Here is a 9,954-nt window from a genome sequence, read left to right as displayed (position 1 = left end):
GCCCCTCCAGCCCTATAGCCCCTCCTGGCCCTGTAGACCTCTTCTGCACCCTGTTCCCTGCTCTGGCCCTATAGACCCACTCCTGCACCGTATACATGCCCCCTTGGCCCCTATAGACCCCTCCACTGCCCCCTGTGCACTCCCCTGCACCCTATAGACTCTCCCTGGCCCTATAGACCTTCCCTACACCCTGTACACGCCCCCGTCTCTATAGACTCCCCTGTGCCTTACAGACACCCCCCTCTTTGGCTCCTATAGATCTCACTCTCCACTTCCTCTTTTTCCCCACACGCTGCCCCTATAGAGTGTCCAGAGCCCTCCATCCACCGCACTCCTATAGATCCTCCCCATGTCCCTGTCCTTTCCCCACATGTGTCCCTGTCCCAGGGACATCCAGGGACCCCATCCGTCCTCCTCAGGGGATCCCAACACCCACCTGGGGACACTCTCACCCCCGGGGGACACCCCAAATGCTCCTGGGGACAACCTCACCCGCCTGAGACCCATGCAGTCACCCTCACCCGCCCGGGGACACCCTGAACCCCCTGGGACACTCTAGAGACACTCCCACCCCTCACTAGGGACCCCAGCCCTTCCCCCAGGGACATCCATCCCCTTCAAGACCAACCCCCCCTCGATGTCCTTGTGTCTCCCTGCCATGACGTGGGTCCCCCTTGGCCTTGTGTCCCGCCCGGTGCCAGTGCTGCGGTGGCCTTGTCCCCTCCCCCCACCATAGCCTTGTGTGTCTGCTCGGGATGCTGTGTCCTCTCTGCCCCTCCCCCATGTCTCCCTGTCCCCAACCCGGGGTGGCCCCACGGGGGTGTCCCTATCCATAGGGTGGCCCTGTCCTCATCAGGGTACTTCCAGGGCATCCCTGTGCCCCTGCTGTCCCTCCCCTTGAGGTGGGCTGTCCCCATGCTGACACTTGGGTGTCTCCAAGCCCAGAGTGGCCCCAAGGTGGTGGTGGCCCCGTATCCCCACCCCCAAGTTGTCCCCATCCCCACTGCCCTTTGGTGAGTTCCCAGGGTGTCCCCTGTCCCCAGGGGGTTGTCCCCAAGGCCGGAGGGTGGCCTCATCCCATGTCACTGCTGTTGCCCCCCAGTTGTGGGAGATCTGTCTCCACCCATGGCATGGACTGTCACAGACAGAGCTCAGCCCTGCTGGTGCAGTGCTGGGGGTTCTGGGGTCTGATACATGGGGGCTGGGGAGACCTATGGGTGCTGGGGTGGGCCCTATGGGTGCTGGGGGAGTCCTATATGTGTTCGGGGGGCCATGGGGTCTGGAGGGGAGCAAGGGTGCTGGGAGGTTCTGTGGGTGCTACTGGAAGGACATGGAGGCTGGGGGAGTCTTGTTGGATAAGGGTGTTCTATGGGGGCTGGGGTAGACGTGTGGGCTGAGAAGAGTCCTGTGGCAAGGGACTTGGGAGGACTGCTCAGCGTCTGCAGAGGGGAGGGAGGGGCAGGATTGGGGGGGTGGGTTTTGGGGTGCCCCCCTCACCGCGCCTCCCCCCCCCCCCCCCGTGCGCATGCGCAGGACGGGCCCGTGCCGCCGGGCGAGGCGCGCGAGGTGCAGCGCCCCCTGCGGGTGCAGCAGGTGCAGCGCGCCGCCCCGCGGGCCCCGCCCCGCCCCGCCCGCTCCCAGCGCCCGAGCGCCGCCGCTGCGAGCGCCACGAGCCCAGCATCGCCCGCGGGGCGGCGCCGTAATACCGGCGGCGCGGACACGCCCCTCCCACGCGCCACCATCCCCAGAAGCTCCGTGTGTCCTGGGCATAGATTACCTCAAGAGAGGGTATTTTGAGGACCCAAAAGGGTACCGGTGGGCCGTTGGTGTGGCTGCAGTGGAGACCGAGGAAATTATCAGGTCTTTGGTACTTGAGGCTAATCGTGGTCTTTTGTTTCCTGATGGCCCTAAACCAGGACATGTGGGTTTTTGGAGAATGCACACTCCAAATTACAGTATGATTGTGAGCCCTCTCTACCACGTGGCATGGCAGAAAAATTATTTTGAATTGAATCCTGAACAGCAATAAAGTTTTAAACAAATTAAACAGGAGATTGTTCATGTGATGGCTCTTGGGCCGGTCTGGACAGGACCAGATGTTAAAAATGTGCTCTAAACTGCAGCCGGGGAGAATGTCCCTACTTGGAGTCTTTGGCAGAGAGCACCTGGGAAGACTCGAGGCCGACCCTTTGGGTTCTGGAGTTGGGGATACAGAGGATCCGAGGCCTGATATACTCCAACCGAGAAGGAGATTCTGCAGCATATGAAGGGGTTCAAGCTGCCTCAGAAATGATTGGCACAGAAACACAACTTCTACTAGCACCCTGACTGCAAGTGCTGGGCTGGATATTCAAAGGGAGGGCCTTCCCCACGTGTCATGCAAGTGATACCACATGGAGGAAGTGGATCGCACCAATCACACAACGAGCTTGTGTAGGAAATTCTAGCCACCCTGGAATTCTGGAATTGATCACGAACTGGCCAAAGTGTGAAGACAGTGAATTATCACCAGAAAAGGGGGTGACACATGCTTAAGAGACCCCATCATATGAGGAACTTCCAGAAGCGGTATGCCTCGTTTACTGATGGGTCCTGCTGCCTTGTGGGAAGTCATCGGAGGTGGAAGGTGGCTGTATGGAGTCCCCTATGCAAAATCTCAGAAGCTGCGGATGAAGAAGGTGAATCAAGCCAGTTTGCAGAGGTAAAAGCCATCCAGTTGTCTTTAGACATTGCTGAACGGGAGAAATGGCTGAGACTTTATCTCTACACTGACTCATGGATGGCGGCAAATCCTCTGTGGGAATGGCTACAGCAATGGAGACAAAACAACTGGCAACGATGGGGCAAACCTGTCTGGGCTGCTCCACTATGGCAGGACATCACTGTTTGGCTGGAGAAGCTAGTTGTGAAGGTGCACCATGTAGATGCCCACATACCTAAGAACAGGGACATGGAAGAACATCAGCCACCACCTGGAGCACCATCCAATGCCTTGAAAAGAAAATCCTCAGGAGCTGGCTGATGTGATTGCTAAGCCTCTCAACATCATTTTTGAACAATCATGGAAGACAGGTGAGGTGCCTGAGGACTGGAGAAAGGCCAATGTCATGCCAGTCTTCAAAAAGGGCAGGAAACTACAGGCTGCTCAGCCTCACCTCCATCCCTGGAACAGTGATGGAACAACTCATCCTGAATGTTATCACTGAACATATGAAGGATAAGATAGTCGGGAGTCAACATGGCTTCACCAAGGGGAAATCCTGTTTGACCAACCTGATAGCCTTCTGTGAGGGCATAACCAGCTGGCTAGATGAGGGAAGAGCAGCGGATATCATCTACCTTGACTTCAGCAAGGCTTTTGACAGTCTCACATAACATCCTCACAGGAAAGCTCAAGCAATGTGACTTGGATGAGTGGACAGTGAGGTGGATCGAGAGCTGGCTGAATGACAGAGCCCAGAGGGTGGTGATCAATGGAACAGAATCGAGTTGGAGGCCTGTGGCCAGTGGAGTTCCACAGGGATTGGTTCTGGGGCCAGTCTTGTTCAGTATCTCCATCAATGACCTGGATGAGGGGACAGAGTGTACCCTCAGCAAGTTGGCTGATGACACCAAACTGGAAGGACTGTCTGATTCCCCAGAAGGCTGTGCTGCCATTCAGCGGGATCTCGACCGGCTTGAGAATTGGGCAGAGAGGAACCTCATGAGGTTCAACAAAGACAAGTGCAGAGTCCTGCATCTGGAAGGAACAACCCCCTGCACAGGTACAGGCTGGGGGTCGAACTGCTGAAGAGCAGCTCTGCAGAGAGAGACCTGGGAGTCCTGATTGATAATAAACTAACCATGAGCCAGCAATGTGCCCTCGTGGCCAAGAAGGCCAATGGCATCCTGGGATGCATCAAGAAGAGTGTGGCCAGCAGGTCAAGGGAGGTTCTTCTCTCCCTCTACTCTGCCCTGGTGAGGCCTCATCTGGAGTCCTGTGTCCAGTTCTCCTCAGCTCCAGAGAGACAGAGAACTTCTGGAGAGACTCCAGCACAGGGCCACCAAGATGATCGGGGACTGGAACATCTTTCTTGTGAGGAAAGGCTGCAGGAACTGGGACTGTTTAGTATGGAGAAGAGGAGACTGAGGGGGGATCTTATTAACATTTATAACTATCTAAAGGGTGGGTGTCAGTAGGTTGGAACATCCCTTTTTTCTATAGTAGCTACAGGACAAGGGGTAATGGGATGAATCTGGAACACAAAAAGTTCCACTTAAACATAAGAAAAAACTATTTCACTGTGAGGGTGATGGAGCCCTGGCACAGGCTGCCCAGAGGGGTTGTGGAGTCTCCTTCCTTGGAGGTCTTCAAGACCCGCCTGGACGTGTTCCTATGCGACCTGATCTAGGTGAACCTGCTTCTGCAGGGGTGTTGGACTAGATGATCTCTAAAGGTCCTTTCCAACCCGTACAATTCTATGTTTCTATGTTTCTATGTTTCTATGTTTCTATGTTTCTATGTTTCTATGACAAGGCACTCCAGAAAGAATTGAATCAGACAATGGGACACACTTTGAAACAACCTCATAGATTCCTGGGCCCTGAGACTCTAGCACAGGGCCACCAAGATGATCAGGGGACTGGAGGAAAGGCTGCAGGAACTGGGACTGTTTAGTCTAGAGAAGAAGAGACTGTGGGGGCATGTCACTAATATTTACAAATATCTAAATGGTGAGTGTCAAGAGGTTGGGACATCCCTTTTTTCTGTTGTATCTAGCAACAGGACAAGGGGTCATTACCCCCCCTAGGATGAAGCTGGAACACAAGAAATTCCCTTTAAACATAAAAAACTATTTCACTGTGAAGATGAGGGAGCCCTGGCACAGGCTGCCCAGAGGGGTTGTGCAGTCTCCTTCCTTGGGAGGTCTTCAAGACCCACCTGGACATGTTTCTATGCGACCTGATCTAGGTGAACCTGCTTCTGCAGGGGGGTTGGACTGGATGATCTCTAAAGGCCCCTTACAACCCCTACCATTCTATGATTCTATGTTCTGGTCAGCTGTTGGTGCTCCAGGATGATCACCTGGTATGAGGTAGCTATCAGGTTGCTGGGCTCACCACCCCAGGGTCATGATCTGGGGGGGCCGTCTGGGTGTTGGGACAACTACCCCAGAGTCATGGTCCAAAGCGGTCGCTGGGGCGCTGGGTCAACCACTCCTAGGTAACAGTTTTGCTGCCTCCCCCTTGAACAACTTGAAAATACGCCTCTGACTACAGATATTCTAGTACCTCTCTATTGCTCAATCAGAGCAAGCCAAGGATCTCTCTCATGTACTGAATCCCTCAATACCCAAACTGCTTAAGTAGTAGCTGATTTCCTGCCTGCTCCAAATGGCTCTTTTCAAGACAAAGTATAGGAGCTATCTGAGGACAGTTTGGTCCAAGGACCATGCTAAAAGTCACAAGCTTTCGTCAACCAGACTCTGTTCTTGGCCTTGTCTAATAATCTTCTGATGCTAGCCCAAATATTTTGTGACTTTAAATACCTGCACATACCCTCCTGTCACACACTATGGGTATGTGATGTGTACCCTTAGTTTTGTGATGTAACTAAACCACTGCTGGACTGTGTAATGGTTCACTTTATTTCAGACACTGGGAGGAAAAAAGACATAAATTGTGTCCTAGGTTTACAGTAAGCCAGCAGAGATCATGGGCTAAATGCTATGTAGTTTGGACACAGTCAGGGAGGTCTAGAGGTTCAGAGTTTGGATGCAATCCAGTCCGTGCTACTTGACCTCAGGGATCATTCCCTTCCTCTCTTAACTGGAAGTATAGACTACACAAAAATTTTGTTCTCAGCAGACTGATGTAGGAAAAAAAACCCCTACTTTTCTTGCTCCTACTCTGTCACAGCTCCAGTGAATAAATTATTGCATCAATCCTAGTGTTTGAAAATGTTGCCTCTTTTTCCCAGGGGCAATGTAATTGTTTCTGTGCAGAGCTGTTTTAGTGCAGGTCCTCATATTTTATTGTTGCTCTGTGACAAAACTAATACATTACATCCAAAGCTAAAACACTGGACTGTGCTTGTGTAGAAATGTTTATATTAGCCACTGTTTATATTAGTCTGAAGATTCCAAGTGAAGTGAACAGCAATGTAAGTCCTTGAGTCAGGAAAAATAAATAGTTGTAATTAATGGAATTACTCATGTTTTTTTGTATCTGAACTGTTTCAGTCCAGGGAAAAGTTCACAGTCTTTACACAGTTGTTAAAAAATAGATGCATGAGTGTTACAGCCAACTAGATGCATTATATCCAACATTTTAAACATAACTTATCTCCAAGCACACAAGTTAGGCTTTCAGATTAGAACTGTACAGTAAGTTCTTGAACCTATGTTTGCCTAATCTAAGAAGAAATTATTATATTTACAGCACCTCTCAGCTACAATTTAAAGTCAAGGTACTAGAAATCTTATTGTATTTTGTGTGGAATGGTCAGCAGAATTATCACTCCAAACTTTTCCTGTTAACAGCATCTTGGAGTCTAAGATTTTCTAAGCCATATTCAAGCAAGTTTTTGAGAAGAAACATTTTAACCTTTGAGCACAAACATCTACCCCACTTGGCAATCTTAAACTTACAAGTAAATTTCAGTAACTTGTAGGAAACTTTGGAGTGGATTCCTGAAAGCAGAAGGACTTCCACATAGCTATCTTTGAACAGTTAACCAGGAGAGATGAGGAAACACTTAAAGCATGGTTTTTTGGATGGAGGATTTTTTTTTCTTAGTAGACCTTGTACAACAAACAAAATGTTTACAAATAACATAATTAAAGGAGATGTTCAATCTGTCCAAGCATGTGTTTATATAGGGAACTTCTCCCATTATGCAAGGCTTTCATAACTACCTCTACGTGTAAAGATGAACCACAATGAATCAAATTTTGAGACCATACAACTAACATGGATAGGTGTTAACTTTATCAAATACTTTGTTCCTTATCAATTCCTACCATAAAAAACAGTAATTAAAATTGTTGGCTTTTGCTGCACTACATTATCATCTAGTCTGAATGAAAATCAGCTTCTCTGTTTTATTTGCAGCTGCTCAAAGTAAGGATATATTTTCCTAGGTGGAATTCACCAGCTTAGACAATGGATCTCTCTGTTCCTTGTGCCTATAGAGCATAGGGCTTCATAGAGTCTGGCACTGCTTACATTCTCTGCCTTCTAGAATAATACAACTTGCAAAAATTGTCATTTAGAAAAAGAGTATGTGATTTCTCAGATGAATCTAAATAATCATGACAATTAAAAAGACACTTGACTCAAGGACATTTCTGAAAACTTACTATTTTTTAAAGTGCAATCCATTGCCTAAGCTGGTGAATGTTCTTGTCATTGTAAAAGAGATGACCCAATCATGACGGGGGGAAATGAGTCAAGTGTCTTCTTAATTGTCATGATTATTTAGATTCATCTGAGAAATCACATACTCTTTTTCTAAATGGTGGAGTCACCATCCCTGGAAGTGTTGTAAGAGATGGGTGGATGCTGTACTTTGGGAAATGGTCTGGTGGTTAGTAGGGCTGGGACAAAGGCTTTACTTGATGATCTTAGAGTTCTCTTCCAGCTGAAAGAATTCTATGATTCTACAATTCTATGATTCTGTAACAGGTAAGAGATAGTGGCTGGATTGTCACAGGAGAGTTTGCCAATGTTTCAGACTTTATTAGTCCTTTTAAATATCTGTAGAAAAGCTGAGACTGACCTTTTTTGCAATCATTTGTTACTGAATTTATAGCCATCATTAGTGCCAGACCAGTGCTTGACCTCTCTTTTCTTCTTGATTGTCAACTAGAAGTTTTGCTGCTAGGACTCAGTGCAACACCTCTTTTGTGTGTTCCATGTACAACCGAAACTCACAGTCATTACAGTCAAAGTCTGGATCTCAAGTAACAGAATACAAAATTTAGCAATGCTTTTTGTTTGGATGCACATTCATTCTTAAGTGATGGTTTAACTTGAGTTACATCAAATTCCATCTCACCACCAGACTACAAGGAGATGTATTTTCCCTGTGTGTATTATCTCTATTCTGAAATCTGACACAGTAACGTATCAGAGGGTTGGAGTAATTATTCTCTAGTCTTGGAGTAGATAGAAGGCAAAGGATACCTCTTCCATATTTGTCTTCCTGTCTTATTCAAATTGCTTTTACATATCCTGCTCCTATTGTTTAAAATCCAATATTCCTTTATATTGTAATTGGTTTTGCATATATGAGTGTCGTGGTTTAGGCCCATCAGGGAACAAAGACCATGATTAGCCTCAAGTACCGAAGAGGCTGAGAATTGCTCAAAGGCAGGGAGGGCTTAATTGCCGCTTAAGGTTCAGGACAAAACAGACCAGGCTACTCGGTTTGGGGAAGAAAACAGAAAATAATTTAATGCAACATCAACTAAACCATACCTCCCCAAAAAAAACCCAAAACATAACCAAAACGAAACAACACAGAGTAATACATCAATGGAAAGTCCAACCAGCCTTTTTAAGAACACCTTCCCGCCACACCTCCCCTCTTCCCGGGCTCAGAGCCCTGATCCGGGTGTTTTTACCTTGCCCCCCCCTGAACGGTTCAGGGGGGCAGGCAGTGGAGGTCTCAGTCAGTCTGCTCCCAATAGCTTCTGCCGTCTGTCCCTCTTCAGGACGGGTGAACTCCACACCAGTCCTCCCTGCGAGTCCGTGGGGTAACTCATATGCATGGCAGCCCTGCACGGGCTGCTCCGACGTGCACCCATTCCAAAGGCTGCAGCTCCTCTCTGCCTCTCGTGTGGGGCTGCTCTGTGACGTGCAGGCTCTCCAACACGGCCTGGGCCATGGCCGTCTCCCCACACAGTCCCTCGCCCGTCCGGGCTCACTCACACGGAACTGCTGGTGGCTCTCAGTCCTGCCACGGATCTCCACAGGTTTCAGGGGCACAGCTTGCATTCTCGCCACGGCTTGCAGAAGGGTCTCCGGTCTACTGCTCCTCCTTCCTTCCTCCTCTGGCTGAAGGGTCCGCGTGGTCGCCTCCATCTTGTATCACCCATACACCTCCTGCCTCGCATTTCAAATTCCCGTCCCCTAAATAGTGATGGCAGAGGCGCCAGATTGGCCCAGCCGGGCCGGAGGTGGGTCTGAACCCAGGAGCCGGGGGAGAGTCCACAAACTCTTTACCGGGTCTTCACTGCAACCCGCTCCCCCTGTTATTAAGCCAAAAGCTGCTCCTTGCTAAACCAGAACAATGAGAAATGGGTTGTACATTTTGATTTCCTGTCTCTTGTGTGTTTTTTAAAAAGTCTGAAGTCAATTATTATTGTCTGTTCTGAGTCTTCTGTTGCACAAAGATAAAAAACTTTAGATAATAATAGAACAGTAACACTTGAAGTAGCTGTGGTAGTGCTGAATATTTACATAGAAGAGTAATTATATATGATGTTGCCCTCTAACAACTCTCTCTTACTACAGAGAAGTCCTAGTATTCTCACTGGATTAGAGACTGTCTTCTAGAAAGAAAACAAGCGTTAGTTAGAATGTAAGAAGAATATTTGAATAAAACATAAATAAAGATTAAAAGTGTCATAGTTTTCAAAAACTTCCACTTAAACATAAGAAAAAACTGTTTCACTGTGAGAGTGACGGAGCAGTGGCACAGGATGCTAAGGGAAGGTGTGGGGTCTCCTTCCTTGGAGGTCTTCAAGACCTGTCTGGATGCGTTCCTGTGTGAAGTGATCTAGGTGAACCTGCTTCTGCAGTGGAGTTGAACTAGATGACCTCTAAAGGTCCCTTCCAACCCTACCATTCTATGATTATAGTATATTTTTCATGTGTTTGCAAAACATATGGAAGGATTTTATCTAGCCTGTTTCTGTGATGCTGACATTTTTCTTTTCCATGTTCCATCTCATTTTTCCTAAGTTACAA

Source organism: Colius striatus, chromosome 2 (assembly GCF_028858725.1).
Source record: "Colius striatus isolate bColStr4 chromosome 2, bColStr4.1.hap1, whole genome shotgun sequence".
NCBI lineage: Eukaryota > Metazoa > Chordata > Aves > Coliiformes > Coliidae > Colius > Colius striatus.
Note: the sequence above shows the minus strand (reverse complement) of the source record.